Genomic DNA, 23154 nt, shown 5'->3' with positions numbered 1-23154 from the left:
CTACCTGAAAGGAGGTTGTAGCGAGGTGGGGGTCGGTCTCTTCCCCCTAGTAACAAGTGATAGGACAAGAGGGAATGGCCTCAAGCTGCACCAGGGGAAGTTTGGGTTAGATACTAGGAAAAAATTCTTCACCGAAAGGGTTGTCAGGCATTGGAACAGGCTGCCCAGGGCGGTGGTGGAGTCTCCATCCCTGGAGGTATTTAAAAGAAGGGTAGATGTGGTGCCTGAGGATATGGTTTAGTGGTGGACTTGGCAGTGATCGGTTAGTGGTTGGACTCTATGATCTTAAGGGTCTTTTCCAACCTTAACGATTCTATGATTCTATGAAACAGGGTATCTGCCTTTTGGTTGCTGTCAGAGACAGAAACATGATCATGAGAATGATCTTGGACCCCACACCCTGAACAGAGAAAAATGAATATATGTGTTAGTAACACCAAAAAAAAAACCAAAACCAAAAAAACACCACACAAAAACCCAACAAAACAAAAAACACAAAACAAAGAAACCATGGAAAAAAAAAACCACAACCAACCAAAACCTTTCCTGGAGTGTTAGGAAATATTCCACCCTCATAAGATCAATGGAATAAACACAATACTCCAGTATTGTAATCCAAAGAAATATTTCAAGTGTATTAAGAGCACCGTGTCCAAGAGTTGTACAGTTTCTCAGGTCACAGGCTGCAGAGGTAATTTATCCACCAGGCCAGGAGATGTTGATACATTCCTCTGATAAAGGACTGCCACCAAATAAATTCTAAAAAATGGATCACTCACACTTTCATTCTGCAGGAGTTCCCAGAAGTGACATAAAGGTCTTAATAATGTTCAGAACTGACTGGCTCTTGTCAAGCTCATAAAATGGCTTTGCAATCCATAAATACATTTTTCATTCAAAGTTTACAGTGATTAAACTTCTGTGTTCTCCGTAGATGCAGAACAGGTTATCACCCTACTTGCACACATATCTGTTTTTAAAATTTCCATAATTTCTCTCACTAATCAGTTTAAAATGTGATGGGTTTTTGTGCTTACCTCTGTAAATGGGCATTAGCTTCCATAAATCAGCATTAACTTCCAAAATCTGGGTTTGTTTGGTAACTTATGCTAAATAGCTACCAGGAGCCACCTTCGACATACAGAATTGTTTTTATATCTAGATGATCTCACATATTTTTTTTTAATACTCTAACAGGGCAGGCTTCAGTTAAAACTTGGATGCTTTAGTAAAAGTTGGGTGAAATTTATCCAAGGTATTACTCCACTGACTTCCCTGCAGTTACATCAAGTATGAGCCTGACCCTGGCACACACTATTAAAAAAAAAAAGTCAGATTCAGCAATGTTCTTTTTTATTAGGGAACAAACAGTGCAAATTATACAGTGACCTACATTCAGCAGGGAAAAACTGAGATTAATAAAAATGTCAGATATATAAAAGATGCATCATAACAGAAAAGCTATATAAATTACAAAACATTTCACAATAATACAATCTGACTATGGCCATCAGTCCAGAAACTGCTTTGAAAACACTTCTTTTTGTAGCACACTCCCAGACAAGCTATCTGAGATATATTAAACCTACCCTGCATGAGACGTGCAACCAAACTGCATGTGTGGCATATCTACCACATTCGGTGGGCTTGGGTGAATGCTGTCTCTGAAGCTCCAGGCTCCTATTCCCTTTTAAAATTTGAAAATATACATTCCAATTTCCCATTGTAATTACCACAAATCAATGACAATATACAGTTCTCATTTTTTAGTTAGCTCAGTGATTCCAAGGAGCAAAAGACACTTGTGGTGTTTTCAACTACCAACTGTTTATTCCCATTACTTAGAAGAAATGCAACTAGCTTAGGGCTTACAGATTTCCGCCGACGTAAACAGAAAATACAGATGCCTGTCCAGAGGAATTCTTAATAATTTTTGTTACCTATTTAAGGCATACACATCTAAGTATATCCAACAAATACATGCAGAAACCCTTAAAATATTAGTTATTGCCTTAAAATATAACAAGAGCAGATTTTACTGCAGCCATTTTGAGAGAAGATTAGAGAGAAGTATGCGACATATGCCTTGGAGAGCTCTAGAAGGGTGTACTACTATATTCTACTCACAAGAGCTGCTGTGTCATCACACCCACTCCAGTGGCTACACCCAGCTGGAAGGAGAGGGGATACTGAACAGTCCAAGCACTGTTCAAAGCCTGTGCAGTCCAGGCTTGGGGGACAGAAGAATTAATGAGGAAATGTGGAAAAAGCAGATGGTGCTGCAGTACTTCCTGCACATCCGCCACCTCAAACGGTTTCTATACATGCAAAGCCCCAGGGCCCCACCTGGTAGCAATATAATTACACTAAATGTGCACTTATGTTTCATTACACCTTAACCATCACTATGCGCACTGATTACAAGTATCAATCCATTTCATTTTCATACACCTCTGCAGTCGTACAGCATTCAACTGTGAAAATTCAGCACTCTCGTCACTTCTAAAACAAGGCCCATGCTGAAAAACAGCAGTGGGCAAATTATTTGTCGCTCTGTAGGGTGCCAGTAGGGTTTGATAAGGATGACATCATTCCCATTTTACCAATAACAATGACACTAACAAGAACATGTAATCAGCAAGCCTCAGCGCTTGGTCTAGCCGCGGCAGGTGCAACTCTTTTTATGCTCGAAGTAAGCCAGCCAGCATTAGCTCCCAGCACAAGTACAAAACTATTTCTTCTTTCAGAATGTTAAGCAGAAGTTGGCTTCCATAAGGCACTGCAGCTGCTGTCGCTGCTTCTACAGATGCTTTCATTAATTTTATCAAGGACATACTGAAGTAAGTGCTTGATCAGCACAATGGCTATTTAGGAACAGCTGGAGAAATGAAACAATTAACTTAAGGAGACTATGCAAGCCCAATATGCAAATTAAAATAATTAAATACAAAAAATACATTAAAATACATTTAAGAACTGAGCACAAAGCTTTATAAAGCGAGAGTTGCCGATCAATATTAAGGAGGGAAGGGCCTGAGAGAGAAAAGAAAATAAAAAATTTCTGTAACCTGTAAAATTGTCCATGTCACAGAAATTTAAATATTACAATACCTCCTCTATGCTCAGATACTTTTGAAATTAAGTTACAATGAAGGATATTGCAGTTTATAACAATCAAGCATTAAAGCGGCCTCAAAATCTTACAGACTTTAATTTTATTATTTGCTGTGGAGACACTTTTTGCCACAGAATACTAGAAATGTAAAAATGTCATTTCTTTTATGACAACTTTACTGCTTGGAATATTTAAAGGACAAAGCACTGTACTTAATGTACAAGATATAAATTAAGTTTTACTTATCCATCTTCAAAAAAGAATTTAATATGGTGCTGTAACAAAGCATTAAAACAATCCATTTGGTTACTCCTCATTATTCAAACTCTCACAGAGAAGCAAACACTGATATCTGGTTGATTAAACCTCAAAGAAAATTTCTATCCTTATGTTTGCAAAGAACTTTCCACCAAACAGTGGCAGTTGAGTAGCTGAAGTTTCATCTCCCTGCGCCTTCAGGTCCATCCAGCTACCACCCCTCGTGGATTTTTGAAAGAGCAGCATCAGAAATTAATCCTTGTTTTATTAGCTTCTCTGCTTCTGCTCAGGCTGCTAAGGGTTTTCTGCACCACTATTATTCTGTCTCACTGCTGCTATCTGGGAAAAATATGAGCAGATGCAGGTACTAGCATATTTATGAAGAAGGAAAAAGAAACAGTCCTGAGGAACAGTAAAATAGCAGAGAGTATCCTTCCCCTCTTCACCGTTAGCAGAAGATATGGGGCAGGACGACAATAATTAGTTTTACAAAAACGTTCTGGATAATTTTACTAAGTCAGCTTAGAAGGGTGCCGCTGCAGATGCTAGATGCTGCCTATGTATGGGGTATGGCGGGGGGATGCTGCAGCAGACATGCCCAAAGAAATCACTCTTATAACGGATGTCATCAGTAAATTTTGTCTGGACATGCCATTTCAATCTCCTTCCTTTCTACATCCAAGAATGGTAAGTTTCTCTTTGTATGGAAGGCAAAAAAATCTAGTCTACTTGCAGAAACTGGCAAGCACGAAAGGAGGAAGAAAAGATAACTCTGCTATAACCTTCCAGTAGTTGAATGCACTTGATATTTACAAGGCTTAGCAGAAAACCTATTTATTTGCAGTAATTGAAGTAGTCCACCAGTACAGGTGTTTCCACAGAACTTTCCCAGATTAACCAGAAGCTCTTTTAAAAACCCAGAGTTTCTGAGCAACAACATCTTCTCTACTGGTAATGCACAATGAACTTTCTTGAACTCTCCATTAACCCTTTCTCTTTCATATCTTCCAACTAGAAGCTGTACTTATTAAGCTTTGCTATAATCAAGTGGTTCTACCCAAAATTCTATTCATGTCACCAGTGGCTAAATAACAGCACTCAGCACAGCTGAAGAAGAATCACATCATAATATAACATCTGCTTGTGTGAATAATGCATTCCACACAAATTTTAGTTCAAATACATAAAGGTAAGCTTTATTCATCAGAAGCACTACTTCAAGACTATTACATACTACTTGCAGTAGCTAGATCTCTGTTAAATGAATGCTAGGAGTACCTTATTTCTTCCAGTGAGACTCTGCAGGTTAAAAATTGAATTTTTTAAGAAGTGTTACTACTAATGTTCAGTTCTTGCCTGGAAAGAACGTCAGCTTATTGTTTATCCAAAACCAATGAACAGGCCTACTCTGTAATGAGTATGTTTCCTACTGTGCAACTGAAAAGAGTTTTGAAAAATAGCAAAGGCTGGAGAAACTGGATTTTCCTACTCTGCAGATTATTCATAGAGATTAAAAAATACATATGTTTTATCTATATGTAGCAAATTTTATTTTGATATACACATATCTATCAAGCCTTTCAAACAGCTTATTCTCCTTCGCCATTACCTATTCCTTTCCTTAAATAATTTGGAAAGTTGTCAGGTTTTTACCACATACAGAAGCTTAAGCGGTCTAGATTCTGGTGGGCTAACTGCAGAGCAAGGCTTCAAAAAAACCTAGTTATGAGAGAATGCCTTGTTCCACTCCCAGAAGGAAGAAAATCCAAACCAAATGCCCCTCCTGCTCCTAGCTGGGCAGTATTACTTACGCAGAGGAGAAGTGCTTGCTCCAACCACATGGACTTTTCAAGGGTGACACAGACAACTCAGATTTCACCTTTAAAATATACAAAAAAAGGTCCCACAGATTTCTCAGGTCTGGTTTACATGCCGCAACCATGAAATTTCATAAGATACACACAACGGTAGAGATGAGTTTCCGAAAGTGACTCAGGTGTTGCAACCTATGCAGCACAGCTTTATAATCCTGAAACAACAGAAGTAGTGTAACTACCACGAGACCCATTTAGGAAATCAGGCAACCGGCATGCTTAGCTAAAGACAACTGAAAGCCTGTTGGGCCATGGCAGCTACAAATCAACGCCCAGTGACATACAAAGCCTCCATATTAAGGAAACCAGCATAGAATTTGCTGTCTCCTTTGATCACTGCAGGAAACTATACAGCAGTACAATGGTATATTTTGAAAGGTAACATCTGCCATTACGGAGGAAAAATGAAACTGGAAAAAAGAGGTAAGCTTTCAGGCTTGGAGCATCTTCAGGCTTGGGGAGGTCCCATCTTTTCCCATTTTTTCCATCATCATCTTACCTCACCACAATTTGATAAGAAGTAGATCTGGCAGATTTTGCTAAAACTTACTTTCTGAGGAAACCACTAAGGGATTTCCATAATAATAAAGGTGTGTACAGGTTAAGGAAAGAGATGCTTCCAAATTTCTTCTTCCTCTTCATTGCGACACCAGCATACGCTTCATTTAAGAATTGCTTCAAAAGCTCAGGATATCAAATATAAACCTGACACTATTTAGGCTGTTCTCAATGACAGATTCAGACAGCTGAGCTCATATCCATTTCACAGTGAATTTCAGTGCTAAAGGACAGGAGTTTATGCACAAGCGAGACAGCAATCCATGTAACTTTAACACATGGGCCTCCTGCAGCATTTCAGTGAAAATCTGCTCATTACATGTACTCTACATTTGCTTACCCCTCAAACACAGGACCTGGACTTATTTATAAGACACGCTGGATCAGTATTTTAGCATAATTTTTTTCTAATTAATTTTTGAAAGAGGAAAAAAATGGAAGGGGGAAGAAAGCAATATCCATGCATGACAAACACCTGATTTCTACTATAGTGTCCTATAAGTAGTGACATATTTCTCATGTTCTTTGCACTTGGTATATAAGGCTTTTTTTTTTTTTTTCTTGTGGGATGGGTGTGTGTGTGAGATATTCATCAGCAACGACAGCTTCTGAAAAACTAGCTTCACAGAGAAGTACAAAAATAAAGTGTCTCTGCTATAAAGTTTGCAGTCAACTGACATACATTAAACTCAGAACTGAAAACTGATATAAAAATACCTTCTAGACAACCTGAAAAAATGTATGTGCACAGAAGCCCATCGAGTTCATAACTTTCTATGTGTATATAATTTTTCAAGTTTCATCCAAAATCAGTGCAACAATCATACACCTCCATCACTATTATCCGCTAATACCTAAAACTGACAGAGTCATAAAAACAAGTAACGGATTTTGTTATGAGCATAAACTCCGATCACATGCTTTTTTTTTAATTAGGAATCAAGGCTAAAGAAATTAGTTCAGTGTGGAAATAAATGATTGTATAAAACAATTTGATTGTCACCTACGAAGCAAACAAGCATTTGTGTACTTTAATGTAGCAATAAGTTCAAGGTTCTTGAATATTTTACATTAGATCCTCTCTCCCATTTTGATCTGCTAGGTGTTAGTTTTGTGAAAAATTTGAGAAAAGATATCCCCGTCCAGAATGCCTAGCAGCACGGCCACAGAGTATAAACACTTTCCACTTTTGAGTACTTCTGATATTTGACAGCTATACAAGCACTTGAAGATCATTTATCATGTTTGTTTTTAATAGCTCTCCCTGGGCACAGCTGCCTTGGATGCCAATCTTCTTTTCTTTTGCCTCCTGTAAATATTTGAAATAGCTATTCATTAACAGTTGCAGATTTATTCAGCAGTGTTGTACTGCTTGTGGACTGGAAATAGCTCTTATTTTTCTCTCCCTATCTTTTGGCTGATCTGAAAAAAAGCCTGCTGTTTAGGTTCAATCTGTCAGGATTTAAATTATGCTCCAGCTGAGAGCTAATCAAGGGTATCTGACCTGTTTTACAAATAAACTAGGAAAAAGTGTGTTATTTTTCCTTTGGGGCATTGGGCCCATACACTAAAATAAACCATGAACAGGTCACAAATACAGTCACCCTGAACCAAAGCAGAAACAACTGGACTTCACAGGTAAACCAGGTAACTTCCTAAAGGTTCTGGAGCATCCTGAACCCTCGCTGCAGCTCTTAGACCTAGATTACGTGCAATATTTGAATTTCAGATTTCAGTATTTTAACACAATGTGCACAGCATTAAAAGAGGCTTATATTTAAGCTATCAAGACACCCTGGTGTGCACATCAGGAGTCTCACATATCTGTACAAATCACAGCTCTTATTTTCACGGGGCATTACTGCAGAAACAATTTTTCTGCGTCATTTAATGTGATTACTCCTAATCTATTTCCACATACAGCCAAACTGCATATAAAAGCCTTTTAACACCTGAACTTAGAAAGTTGTGCAAAATCCTTACAACAGTCTTTTAAAGATCTATTTGCTTTGGCTTTAGAATAGGGAGGCCACAGAGCTCTCTGTACTGTAAAGGTGCGAATTACACCTGAATTATCACTTCCATAACACTCTAATAACAAGATTAGTTTTTTTAATATCAGAAACTTGTTCACCTGAGAGGGTTCTAAGACAAGAACAACTGCAGCCATTCCTTGCCCAATGAAAAGAGCCACTAATGCATCCGTACAATATAACTAGCTTCCCTCGGAAGACTGCTAAAAGCTACATAATACATGTTATTTTTTAAAAAAAAAGTATTGACTGACCAGTCTGGCTTTGTATTAAATGCTATGAATAATGCCAGAGCAGCATGAAAGTAACGTTTTCTTCTACCTAGCCCTGACCTGTTACTTCATGAGCCATCACAATCACTGTAGTATTACATCTAAAGCTGACTTCAAAATACTTTAACTCGTGTTGACTTTGTCTTACCATAGTAGGAAATACTCGAGGGAAGGTAAAAAAAAGAAGGGACAACAGCTAACCATGAAAGAGCTCAATCACATCTCTGAGACCAAGCATGTAAATGTATTTTTTCATAGGATACATTTAGTATTCTTTCAGCATTTTCTCACTGTTACAACTGGGCTCATCACCACCCAGAGTTTTGCTCTCACTATGACTTCAGTGAATACAGCATGAAAGATTAGACAATTTCTTTTTATAACTTACAGAAAGTTTACACTTGACATATGCTGTGAGTTCAGTTTGATGATGAAGTCTCTTGCTTCTGTAAACTGCACCTTTTTCATTCAATCGCTTAGCACTTCTAAAGGATTTTGGAAGAAACTTAACTCAGACTTGATCAGATCAGCTCTTAGTTTCCTATTAAACGAGATGACACGGACTTGAATCACAATGGTATTGCACAACATAACAACAGAAGCATCAGCACCGCAAAACCCAACCTAAACATGGAAGGTAAGCCCTCATCACGAAAGGTGGTAGACAGCAATACTAAAAGGATAATGCACACTTCAGATAAAATAAAATTGAGAAAGTAGACACCTGCTGAATAATGGCTTAGAGAATAGCCACAAGTGAGACCACTGGTCAGTTTAGACTAGTGTCCTCTCCCAAAGGATGCTTAATGGAGAGTATAAATACAGGCAGCATAAAGTATTTGTTGAGTATTTAGCAAGTTGCAACACTCCCTGTAAGATTTGTGCCTATGTAAAGAAAATGGATTCTTATTCCATGCATCTGTCCTCTCTCTTCCAAACGTGCAAACTTTCACTGTGTCCCATGCTAGGGAGTTTCTCAGCTTTAACCTCATTATGAGATTAAGAATCCCATTCCAGTCTGGTCTGAACCTATGCTTGGCTGGTTTCACTTAATGCCCTGAAACTTTGTATGGGATGAGATTTCTAACATTACTCTTCATTTTATGAAGTAGTCGGCACACTGGTCACCTTGCAGTGGAAGGGGTAGTGGGGCATGTATGACATGACTCATTTAATCCACAAAGAGAAATGCAAAAAGGTAGAGTGAAAACTTCATCCTGAGAGATTCTAGTCATATTACAGCTCTTATCCCCCAGGAAAGTAGCTATCTCCTTCACATCCCCACAGCAAAGAAAGAAAAGTTAGCAGAAGTTGTCATCTTGAGTAGTCCTGTGAGTCCGCCGTTTCAGTGGCACAGAACAGCTAACACTTGCTCCTCCAGAATGCCAAACCATCCAGGAGGAGACTACTTACCAAATGATAATATGAACCATTGCTGTATTCTGAGAAATTATCTTTGGGCATAACAATGATGACCTATACTGTACTTGGTAGATGGCATCTGATGTCTTAAATTAATAATTTGGAATCTGGTCACTGTATCTGTTTTACAGTAGGAATTGCTTGTGATATTTTCACAGGAGCAATGGAAAGCTCCGCGTAGCTGATGGCTGCATAATATGCAAAGCTGGCTGTGATAATACACTTATACTGATTTGAAAATACTTCTAGTTCAAGTTTTACAAAACCAGCAGTAAATACATGAGCAAAACAAGTATTACCAACAAAGAAACACAACAAGTTCCCATAGCTGAACAACTATTTACAAGGAGTGAAAAAAATAGTGAAAAAACTCCAATACCCCAATGGCTAAGAAGCCACAAAACCCCAAACTTTTATTTTCAAACAATATTAAAGATATTAAATTTTTTCCTGAAAGTAAGATCAAATAAAAAGATACACTGTGCTTTAATTTGAACTGCTTTTAAATTCAGCACTAAATACATACAACACCAACATAATCTGTCTGGTAAAGACTTCAACTGTGGGCTGTGGCATTACTAAACTTGTTTTACACTCCATTTCAAATAATTCAAACTTAACAAAAGATATTTATAAATAAAATTAAGAAACAAGCAGTGCTATGCAGCTTTCCCCTGCCACTGTTCCAGTGAATAAGCATGGAAAGAACATAACATACACTTCTTTGGCATAAAGTAAACAAGTTTTTTTAAAAAAAAAAACCATCTTAAAGCAAATATCAGATTGAACAGCTCTTCTGAGGAAACCCTAAGCCAGCCAAACATTCTATTAAGAAGCATGAAGAATCATCTATTTCATTGCCAAATGTACATAGTACAAGCTTTTTAGTCCTTTCCTCAGCAGGTCTAAACAGTGAATTACATTTTCAAGGCACTACAATTCACAACAAAAGTGAAAGTGACACAAAACTGGATGGCAACACTTCAAAAGAAGCAAAAACTACTATCTATAATCAAAGCACAAGCTCGAAGTGAAAAACTGCAAGGGAGGTATATTGGCAATAGGGTGAGTTCGAACAAAACCATGCAACAGCAACCTTAGTGCCTACCTTTTGTTCTAAAAAGATACAGCTATGGGTAGTAATTACCTTTCCTCTAAGAATTTACATTCTTACAACACGATATTTAATAACATGATTCAAAAGTAACTTTAAGGTAGTGTTTATAACAGTAAAATTACTAACAGTATTAAACAGCAAGAAGACAAGCGCAGCTGGAGTATATATTCCTACATCTGCCAGAACAACTCACAGCTGGCCATCCACTGTCTTGCTGTGGTACACGCGAGGTGTATGAGCTTTCCTTTGTACAGAGAATATGGGCATGGTGCCTTTGTGTTTCAAGTAAGTTTTTCAGAAAGACACAGGTCACTTGCATTCAAACTTCAATTTTGTTTCCAGTATTCTACTATCACAGCATTTACAGGTACCAACCAGGAACTGAAAATTTAGCAGCAACATTAACAATTTCTTGTTGGATGAAAACACTGAGACAATGTGATTTTTAAGTCTTCCTAATAATGTAGTGAAAATACAGACTGAAAGAAGAAACTTTGTATTTCTGAGGAAGTCTGTTTCATGAAGGATGAACAAAATGTATACATAAATGCAAATTATTTTGATATTTGAAAAGCACTTGACATAATTTTCAAAGGCTTACAAGATCATATTGCTTAGCAGACTGACGTGTAATTTAGTAACTGATGAAGAAAACAGCAAATTGTTTTAAAACGTCCATAAATTACTTTGGCTTTTAAATGATAAGTATTTTTGTGATGTTAAGCAAGCACAGTGAATAAGTAATGGTTTTACATGGGTTTTGATCAGCGATTAGAATAGGTCATGTAACATACATAGCCCAAAGCCACCAGTAGGTTTGTTTGCTGCAGCCAGGCTTCTTTCAGAACATCAGCTTTGAGAAGTCCCAGTTCAGAGCCCTTAAGTCTGGACTTGTAGTCCGGCTGTACATACCTCTCAGTTCTTTCTACAACCTGAGAGCTGAAAAACTTGACCAAGGATTCCAGATCTGCTATTTTGGGACATATTGACATGAAGCGTTTCTCCCACCAAATCTCCTGTGCTAAGTTGCTCTTCAGACCGCTCAGCTGCTGCTTCCATAAGGAGACATCTGCCTCAGGAACAGCTAGCTTTTGTGAGCAGCTTGGGGAACTCCGAAGCGTTACCATTCTGGAATGTGGAGATTCCCAGACTCCAGTCCTGTTCACTGTCTGGGACCATTTAAGAGCACTCTATCTTTAGCAAACATTTCAAGACCACTGCATGAATCATGTCAGTCTTCCTCAGAGCCATCAAGAAGTTATCAACAATGAACTACTACCATGGTATCACTGTAACTCTAATAGATGCAATATAAAATAATATCCAAATGATTAAACTACCCCTAAACAGTAGTCTTGTGCCCTGCCTTCCTCTGCCTTGAGCAATCCAAACTAGTCTTGCTAAGTGTGTTGTAACTCTGTCTCCTCATCTTCTGTAGTATCTGGAAATCCTGCTTTAGAGTTTGGAAAGGTTGGTGGTGAACTCTGCTTCCCCACTCCTTAGGTATCATCCCTTCTCTTGTCTCCTCACTAAAATGCCAGAAGACACTAGCATCACAGTGCACATGGGGCTCATGGAAATCTGTGGATCTCCTAATAAGCTGTTGAAGGAAAGAGTTAAGCTGGAAGAGATATCTCATGCCCTCAGAAGATGAGAGAAGACACTCCACTGTGTCCAGTATTAGGTGAGATTTTGGAAGGTCATTTCTTATCCCACAAGCTAGAAAAGTTTGCGTAGGAAACAGTGGCTCGGTGATGAGAGAGAAGAGCTTTGGCAGATAGCTACACCTAGTTTTCCTGACATGCCTCCAGTCCCTTGCTCTAAAGGTCTAGTACCATTGGGACACCGCAGAATTGTGATACTTCTGTAACATCAGTACCTTGGAAGATTCAAATTGTATCATTTATTACAGTCACCCTTTGAGGTCTCTAAAAACACATGAATGGTCTTCTTCCAACTTTGTCTTTTGCAGGACGTTTCATTGTAGAACACAACAAAATTAGATTCTGAAAACCCAAAATTTCATGGAAACTATAATGACAGGCTTCACCATCTCTAATCACAAAGGTACGTGCAGGAATGCAAGACTCATGGCTCGATACACACACAATGCCCTTTCCCAGAAAGCAAGATCTGATCATTCCCTCAGTCCCGTTTCACACTTTTCAAGCAGCATAAGCCAACACAGCTGATGAGACAGTCAATCCCATCTTCCATTGGCCTCAGTTGCTTATTCCCTGCACTACAAGCGTTCATGTGGTCCTGAGGTAAACCAGACTGGAGAACCAATCCAAGCTAAAATGGGGGGGTGGCTGGTTTTCGGCGGGGGGGGAAAGAGGGAGAGAAGTAGGAAGAATAACTGATGTTCCGTTTTACCGCAGATCAATTCCCCATCCTGCTTCACACAAGGAACTCACCCCCAGCAAGAAAGCAGGTGGCCTGAGGAAAGGATGCGGGGGTGGGGGCATGCGGACAGGAAGGGGGAGATGGCCAAAAAATGCCCCTTTTCGTTGCAGTATTTGCTTAAGTACAGCTGAAACTACACCCTAAGGCTGAAGATCAAGCAGTACTTTTAATTGCATACATCTCTGCTTTGGCTCTTTAGTATTAAACTTTTATTTGAAACAAAAATAAAATGCACCTTTTTTCATGAACAACCAAAATTAAACAGATTGGTTGTCATTCAGAGATTTACATGGCACAAATACAAATATTTGAGTAGGAAACTAAAAAGGAATGAGAAGACTGAATTATACAGAGCAAATGTGACCAACACTTGCTTTTTTTATGCTAAAGAAAAAAATACAACCTTTGTTAAACAGGCTTCTTTGGTTCTTTAAACCGCCAAAGCTGAGAGATTAGTGGAGTCTTGTTGTCTGTAGCAGACTTAGTCAGGCACGCAAAATAAGCATTCACATACATTTTATATTCTCCTTTCCAACACTGTAAGCTACAATAACCCATGCACAGTCAGAAACACTTTATAAAAAAGTGACATTACCAGACGAGGTTTGATGGAGACAAAAAGGTAATCTAGACATGCCTTGAGAAATTTTGGCAACATTGTCAGTACATCTGGCAAATTATCCTCTGGACAAAGCCTAGGTACCTCTGACAGCAACTTACGGAGAACACAGCATCCTAAACCAACAGTTGTCTGGATTTTCAGAAAATACAGAGTTTATTTCACATTACAGCATTAATGGGCTTTATATTTTGGAATAGACAACCATGACATGAACAACATTCTAAAGCATCCAAAGAATCCATTTAAAAGTATTCAAACTTGTTATAATAATCCCCATAGAGAAGAAATCACTACCTTCAGAAACACAAGCCAGCACATGCAGACTTCAATTCCTGATGAAAACCTTTAGGAGAACATGAATTTTTGCAAATTTTACGGTGATAGCTCCTCCCCAAATGAATGACCGTTCCTTATTACTGCACTGTCTTTCTTCCGGTCTTTCCTAAATAACAATCCTCTGTCATCCCATACAAGACCCTGGACAGCATCTTGGTAGTAAATATGGTGACCAACCACTTATTATCCTGAATGCAGTCATGTATTATTCTACTGTCTTTCTCTTCAATTGTTTACATCACAAGATTATAAGCTCTTTGGGGCCACCTCCTTTTTTTTTTTTTTTTAATTAAAGAAACGGCAGACAGTACTTAAACAGTAGAATCCCAATTATACACACAGTGCACAGTGCCTAAGTGGTTCTCCTTGCAAGAGAAGGGCCAGTTGCAGTTTTGCACACTACATACTTGCAAAATCTAGTGTGATTCGTTTGTGTCCTAAACGTGGCATGGACATGATTTTTTTGGCAAATTAACTGTTATGGCATGTTTGTTATGTGACGCTGAAACATGGACAATTAAACAGATTGACTGGACTAAAACCTTTATCAACACCAGAAGGTGACATTAACACATTAAGCAAAAGAGAAAGGGGTCCCCTTTTCCCCTTCCTCATTTCTGATGCCTCGTATCACTGCAGACCTGGCAATAAGGGGGAAAAAAAAAAAACATAATGAATGAAATCATCCTGTGGTACAGGGCATGAGCACAAAATCTAACACCCAAAATCTCCTGAGTCTCCACAAGACCCATTTGAACCAAGCACAAAATTTTAAAAAGTGACCTCAAAGTATCTACCACGCTAAGGCATGAAGGCCTCCACAACTTTTCACTAAGAGAAGTTTGTCTTGTTTCTAAACTTGCCTAGAACAACATCTTTTCCCTCACATAATTTTTGCAAACAGTTAAATGATCTTAACTAGAAGTATCAATTAAAGTTTGACATAGTTATAATGAAATGGAAGTAAGACTGTATTACTGAAAGTTCTTGGCAACTAGAAAATTAGAAGATGCCGTGATCTGCACCCTTCATGAAAATATTAACAACATTTTAAACTAAATCTGAGCCTTCTGCTGATTCTTCGCATTTCTGTGAAAAACAGTGGCATGTTGTGAATCCCAGAATCCTTTGTGGCCACAGGGCACAAAATTGATCAGTATGTTTAGTATTTTGATGACAACATCAAACATACCGCAAGTGCACTGCAGAGTGATTAGCCTTTGGCAACAGATCTTGAACACACTAAATTTATTCTGCATGAGTCTATCACCTAGCATGTGCAATAGGTTTGAAGCATTCTGACAACAGTGGACTGACTACATATATAATACACTACAAATGCACAAGAATGGCTAAAGTTTTTAGGTCAAAGTCAGTTCACACCTCGCCATCTCAGAAGGAGACTTCAAATCTAACTGCAAAAGATCAAGTAAAAACATGCAGAGAAACAATGATGTTTTTAAAAATGCAATTGTTTTTAATAAAATAAAGGAGTGGCATAAGAAATGCAGAGATACATTTGAACACTAGTCAGAAGTCATAATGAAATGAATGGAAGAAATTATCTCTTCACTAAAGATAGGTACAGGAACACAGGGAACTGGAAACTCAGTCACCATATAGTGAACAGGAATGTAAATATGCTGTCATCTTTCAGGACTAATGAGCAAATACAAAAGAGAGATTTTAAAAAGAGGTGTAAAATATGTGAAAATATGTCTGAAATGCGGGGAAACTCACTGCGGTAATGCGGTTTTGAGAAATTCTGGATGGAAGAGGAGGAGGAACACCTCTGGTCAGACCAGAAGAAACTGTAGTTCAGCTCAATCACCCAACAGAATATATATGACTTTACGTCTTGAACTGAACTTGCCTAAAATTTACTGTAACTATGCAGTAAGATGAATGCTTTCCCATATGTAAAAGGAACTAGTGCAGATGTCTGCTCAGGTATTCCAATGCGTCAGTTCAGAATGCAGTAAGCTAGAATAGAATAGGAGGAATTGAGTTGGAAGTAACCTACAACGATCACCGAGTACAACTGCCTGACCACTTCAGGGCTGACCAAAAGTTAAAGCATGTCAATAAGGACATTGTTGAAATGCCTCTTAAACACTGACAGGCCTGGGGCATCGACCACCTCTCTGGGAAGCCTGTTCCAGGGTCTGAGCCCTGTCACGGTAAAGAAATGTTTCCTCATGTTAACTCTGAGCCTCCCAAGGGATGCGTCTGAGGGACTTTGAGCCATTCCCACACATCCTGGCACCGGATCCCAGGGAGAGGAGATCAGCACCTCCCTCTCCACTTCCCCTCCTCAGGAAACTGGAGAGCGCAATAAACTAGACACCGATAATTTAATGTAATTGCCACTGCATTTCTCAAGTAAAAATAAAAATAATGCAAAGGAACCTTTTATGCAACAAGACATGCTGAAGACAACAGAAAAAACTGTAACATATTGGTAAGCTTGACTGTATAAATGAAACACATACCAAAAACACTATAGGGTATTTCCTTCTGAGCCAAGAGGAAAGCTCACTAAACTTCTAATTTCCTTACTCAAATTAAGCTTGAAAGTATCTACAATATTACAAGAAAAATTTAGTTTGACTCTTGCAACTCCTTTTGGAGGTGTTTAAAGCATATTACCTTTGCTTTTTCTCTCTCAAGCTTTCTTCAGTGTGGGTAAAGCAGCAGAAAAAGATATAAGTCATGGTCTGCATTTACAGGTAAAACCTCCCTTTATCTTTGCTTCCTTTTTGCTATGAAGGACACAGCATTAAAAAAAAATGCCTTGAGCTCAACTTCCTTAATTTTATATGCAACTTTTTGTTATGCTGCCTTGGGCAATGACGGGTAAATACGACTAAAAATTTCACTTTTCTAAAGCTGTTTTTGCTGAACAGCAACAGATGCTTGCTAAATTTTAGCTTACAGCTTTTGGGGAACAAGCATAATTTCTATATTGAAATCATCAAACTTTCAAATGGAAATAAATATTCAAAAATTTAACAGAATATCAAAATGGTGAAATATTTCAGCGTAAACATTTTCCCGAGTAAACCATTCCCTTAAAATAATACATAAATTTTAAAAAATCACCCCACTCTCAAATGTTATGTTTGGTTTCAGAGTTGACCTATATTTTGCAAGCCAAGGGACACTCTGAAAACCAAATGAAACATTCAGGTTGATCTGAATATTTAATGCAATCCAAAATGAAACAAACCCTTTAATTCTGAGAACAACCAAAGAAACATCTTTCAGTTCTATATAAAGCAGATTTCCCAATCTTTCCAAAAGGCTACTGAATTTAAAAATAAATAAATAAATAAATAAAACAAACTAAAAACAAACAAACCACCCCCCCCCCAAAAAAAACCCACCAAAAAAAAAAAACACCAGAAAAAACCCAACCCAAAAACGAAACAACACTTCCAAAAGACTTGTCCATCTAATTCAACTAACTGATTAGTTGTCTGCCATTAACATGATACAGTTTGGTTTTCCTTGTTATTTAACAACCTGCATATAATGATGAGGTTTTCTTTCCCACACAAAGCACACCCCAATCTATCCTTAAAACAGAGTCATAGCCTTTGACTGTGTGTTTGAACCACACAGCGCAGACTCAATTTCAGGAAGTTTCCAAGCATTTTCAAGCGTAACTCCAACAGAAATTAATTGACAGCCACAAAATAGACATCAAGTATCAGTCTGTACCCTGTCAAGATTTGAGTTTATATAAACAATGGCAACTCAGTTCCCAGGTATCAGTGAGTAACGCCAGGGCACTTTTTTTGTATTGAATTTGTTATTCAACAGGTTTCTCAAAGTCTCTTCATCGCATGGCTAGTATGGAAGAAGAGTTAGCTTTCTTTCAAGACCGCTGCAGATATTGCTGAACAAAATTTAGGACAAAGAAGCATGAGAAAATGCTTGACTTCTGGTAATGCTGCTAAGCTACAGAAGAAGAAACATCAGTGTGGGTATAATAGATACGTATACTTATTTGATAGAACATTGACCCTAGAAGGGCAAAAATATTAGTGAGCAAGGAATTAAGGTGAGTTAAGAAAGCTTTCCTGGGCATGCTTAGGACCATTAACAAAGGCCCTGCTGAGACCACTAGGACAGCTTATTCACTTCTGGGTCTCTCCAGGCTCCGAGTAAGTGCTTATCTCACATCAAGGTGAGACCCGCATATACAACAACTGTTCTCTCTGCAGTCTTTTGTTTTGGCCCCAGAAGGACCCTGAGTTCACAGCGCAGTCCTGCACAGCGTGGTCAAAGACCAAATCCACTAGCCTAAGCATCGTAATTTGGTACTGCTTCTGCCAGTTAATGGGAAACTAAAAACATTGCCAGTACTTAATGTTTGTCCTTTCATGAACAGCAGCTGCTCTGAAAACATACAGAGAGCTTACTGACAGTTTTGAAGGAAGAAAAACAGTTACCAATTAATAAAGCAGAAAGTCTTGACAGCACCTCATCAGAACCACCAAAACCAAAGATCCGTAGCAAAGCTCACAGCGATCTGAAAAGCTCAGGAAACCAGTCACGTTATATAAAATCAATCTGTATCATCATGCACAAACATCTGTTTACAGTAATACTTGTAGAGAGAGAAATATTTAACGTTAATCTCCTTTAAACTCTCGACACTTCAAAATCTACAAGATATGAGATAATTACTAAAGATGACTAATCAAAGTCAAGACTCAGAATCTTCGTTTAGATAGCTCCTCTGCTTTGTAATGCTACATTTTGTCCAAGAGTTCCTAAACAGAAGCATTATCCAGAATTCAACACCATGCGTGCCAGTGAACCATCATGGAAATAATGGAATAAAAATAAATTATATTTTGCCACTGCAATTATTCATCCAGAAGCAATTGTTCCACATAGCCTGAGGATACAAGAACAATGTTTCCCAACAGGACCTGATTTTCATGTGAGCTCCCCAGTTGCTACCATAAAATAAGCTAATACAGTAGTAATTATACAGTGTATATTTTAACAGCAGTATGTTCCCTGCCACCTGCAACAGGCACGCAATGCTAAAGTGGTGTAATTTTGAACTGGTACATGCAGAAGATTTTAATCCTAAACTAGAATGAAGTAACAGCTAATTCCATAACGCTATTTATACTTTTAACTTAGTTTGCTGAACCAGCAAAAAATTGTTGGCAATATAAAGTACTATCTTTGCCCAGAAAGTCTCTCATAATATGTAGGGTTTACAAATCACCAGGTAGCATTATCAGTTATATATCTTTCTATGCTCACTAAAATCCCATTAAAAAAAAAACAAAAAACCAACAACATATATATATAAAATAAATTTAAAGCCTTGCAATTTAGCCAAAGCTATCCCAGGACACCACTCCAATGGCAGCTACCCCAGCCTTCCACTTCATATATTAAGCAAAACCACATTGTTATACATAAAGTAGCTTTGGGAAGGAAAGAAAGAGCTCTCTCATAACTGCAAATGCAATTCCTTAAAATACACCATTGAACATGATATAGCAAATTTTGCAAAAACATACTACTAAATTGATGACACAAAGAAAGTGCTGTATTATCAGCTGTAGAAAACCTCTTTGCATAAACAGCCTACAGTAGACATTTGTCCTCTACTCTGAAGACCACTTTAGTTTGTAATACTTTTCTTTTACTAGCTGTGACAAGGCTGTCCATGTAAAAAAACCCAATACAGATACCCAATACAGATACTGAAGTTGAAACTTACAGAAAAAACATTGAAGTTTAAAAAAAAAAAATCCTCAGTAGTCTAATTTCAACTTCAGATAGATTTTCTTGTTAAAGAAATTCTGCGAATTATTAAAGTGGATGTCAGTCATAACTTCAAAACTACTACGGAGGTCAGACAGGAGACATACACCCACACAAAGTACGTAAACGAACTCAATTTTAGTACATCTTACCACTTAGTCCAATGCATTAAAGTATGGAGCGAGTGCTAGAAACCTAGACCACATAAATTCAATATAGTATGCACAAAAATTAAGATACTACAATAAAACACAAAAAGAAAAAAAAAAGTTTATTTTAGAGGTTGGAAAAGTACAAGATACAGGCTGGTATCTGTTCAGTCATGACGATTTCAGCCACCTCTTTTTAATCAGTTGATTTAAATCTAGTTTATGCTTATACAAATAATATGAACACGCATGTAAATTATTACAGCTTAGTCATCTGCTGTCATCTAGTTACCACTCTCAGCAAACTATTAAATTTTGGTTTTACAAATCAGATGAGAAAAATAAAGGTTTGGACCCTAAAATACACTGAAATAAATACCTACTTACCTACAAAAAGTATGCAAAACTCTCAAAAAACAGCAGTTTTTTGAGGTACAGAGCTAAATTTTGACTAAAAAGCCTACAAGTTTCAAAAATCTTCAAAAGTCATCTTGGAAAGGAACATCAAAGAGAACAATGACTGTCAGACACCACCTTGCGGCTGCTGTCACACAGATATATTATCACATACAATATTATTAGCAGTCCAAGACTGGACAACTGACTACCTGAAAGGGCTTGCAGCCGAGTAATGAAGCATATACTACAGCTTGGAGGTACTTCCTATGTAGAGACATCCTACCCAGAGGCTGCCATACAGAAGTGACTGAAGAAAAATTGGGAGCAGCTGATCACAACAGTGAAGCCTGTTCTGGCAACACACTGCTGCTAGAAATACTGTTTCTAGATGTGAACTGCAATCTTATCAAAGTATGATCACCTGAATAAAACATTTCAGAGAGCTTTTTTGTGCTGAGATGTAAGGACCTGTAACAAAACGTCCTTAAATACAGCTCTTCTAATCCATTTTCAGTGTGTTCCACAATTTAAACATCCCACCTTTGGGGCCTATCAAGTTGTGTACTGTAAGAATATGAACATACAAAACACTGAAAATGACATCAGTCTCTTTTTCTTACATGACTTGGTCATGCAGTTATGCAAAATCATCTGTACCTCTCTGTATTTTTCACTAGAGCTTCAGCAACACATCTTCTGAGAAAACAGAAGTGACTGTTGAAGAGATTGTGGCTCAGTAACTCAGCAAGAACTTTCATAATGACATTGAATTGATCAAGTCTTCCGCTGGATTGAAGTTTCTGCAGCCCAGCTGCAGCAAGCTGGCAGTAATAAACTGTCCATACTAAGTATCTCTTTCACTCCTGTTCCGAACCATGTGAAAGCTGGAGGCAAAGCTTTTCATTTTACAACTCAGTGCTTGCTTCTGTCCTCATGTCCTCTAACAAAGGTACTAGTGTAAGGCCAAATAAGAAGAGAACTCCCTGGAGATGCCGGCTGTGAGACACGTCACAGCACTTCAAGGAATTTCAAAACAATAGCTTAAGAGTAAGTTTTTCCATTAAAAATCAAGTTATTTTGAAAGAGTCAATATTTATAATAAAGGCCACAGTACAACAGATGAATTGAATTACTGAATTTTCAATCCAAATGTACAATACTTGAAGTTCAAAGTAGTTTCCAAAATTTCACATTTTGTCTGCAAAGACAAAATTCAAGTTTTCTTTCTTTCTTATATCAAGCACATACATCTTTATGCTAATTTAATGAGGACTTTATGGCAGGTAAATACAACAGGACAGACAAGCCTGTTTGGTTTTTTTTTTTTCCCTACATACAATAATTCTAAACAAAATTTAAATAGTTAACCTAAGACAGACCATAATCCTGCCTCTATCAGCATTATCTTCTCTTTGAATATTCCCTTGCTGAATTCTTCAAAGTTGCTTTAGAACATTTCAACAGCTATATAGTGCCACCAGAATAACACGATTCTTATGCTACTCGTAGTACTTCAGAGTTACACCTGGATGAAAGGGAAAGAATGTAGTGTTCCTTTTCTACCTACATGTCTGGCTATCAACAGGCATTTACTCGTGTCTGGTAATGACGGCATAATAATAACCATAACCATCAAATGGCAGCTTTTCTCCTACACAGTGACTACTTATCAATTTGAAAATCACCTGTCTTGTACTACTGAAAACTTTAGCGCTCTGAAACGTTTCCTGAACTGCTTCTCCACCAAAATAAGTATTTTTACACCTTATATTTCAGTTACTGACCATTTCATAATATGCATACAGGTTTTAGAAACTTGTCCTACTAATAAAAGAAATCTGAGACATGACAAGATCCCTGTCTATCATAGCAGACACTTCAATTCACAGCAACAGCAGCATTAACTGTACAAAACCTAAGCAATAGGAGAAATTTTGTGGCAATTATAGATAAGCTCCATGGAAGAAAAGAGCGGAGCTTGGCTTGTAACAAAAGCAAAGGAATAAGGCATTTACACTCTTAAGTGAGAACTTCCTGTGTGGATAACACAGAACTGAGAATGTGTCAACGTGGACTTTGAATTGAAAAAGGACTCTTCATTGCATACTGCTGATAGGAATAGCCAGAAGTTCATCACTGACCTGAGTAAGGTTATTATGGATCCCTAAATAAGGATGAATTTAAAAACATGCCGAATCATTGGAGACCTGCCTCTTACTAGAACAGCTTCAACACTTAGAGCTGTAAGTGAAACCCAATCCATGTACTGTTTGTACATGCACAGAGGATGTGACACCACATGTTCTATTTATTGCTCTACTTTTGATTCAAAGTACTTGATACAAAATGGAAGGAGACGCTACACCTGAATTACTGCAGGTTTTTTTTTTAATATATGTTTAATCCTTCAACACGGCACACAAACACAAAAAACCAATTCCTGTGCCTTCACAGAGGTCACATCAGAAATTGATACTGGCACTATTTGGAAATCTGTGTTTTTATATCTAACTTTTGCCTGTGTTTCAAAGAACAGATATTAAGGTACAATAAAGCTATCATACGAGATTTTTAGGCAGATACCGGCGCAGAGTTCTGTACTGCAGGAAAAACTTTTGATGTTTGATTGGATCTGTGTGACATTACAAATATCCTCTTGAACTTAAAAGCTGATAAGCTTTGTATGGCTCTTTGAAACATCCCAGAACACCTCCAGGAAATCCATTACCAGAAAAAGCAATGCATCCTTAAACAGTATTTTAAGAATCCTAGGGAGGTTCATGGAATTCACTTT

The 23154-nt window shown here is 37.8% G+C and overlaps 1 protein-coding gene across 4 annotated transcripts in view; it reads right to left on the bottom strand.

Moving 5' to 3' along the window:
• The window catches only part of CDKAL1 (CDK5 regulatory subunit associated protein 1 like 1), a 420128-nt gene that overhangs the window by 204675 nt on the left and 192299 nt on the right, over positions 1 to 23154 (bottom strand). The gene's annotated exons all lie outside the window — the stretch shown is intronic.

The sequence above is a fragment of the Phalacrocorax carbo genome, chromosome 2, assembly GCF_963921805.1.
Source record: "Phalacrocorax carbo chromosome 2, bPhaCar2.1, whole genome shotgun sequence".
NCBI classification, from domain to species: Eukaryota; Metazoa; Chordata; class Aves; order Suliformes; family Phalacrocoracidae; genus Phalacrocorax; species Phalacrocorax carbo.
This window is presented reverse-complemented; position numbering and strand designations above follow the sequence as displayed.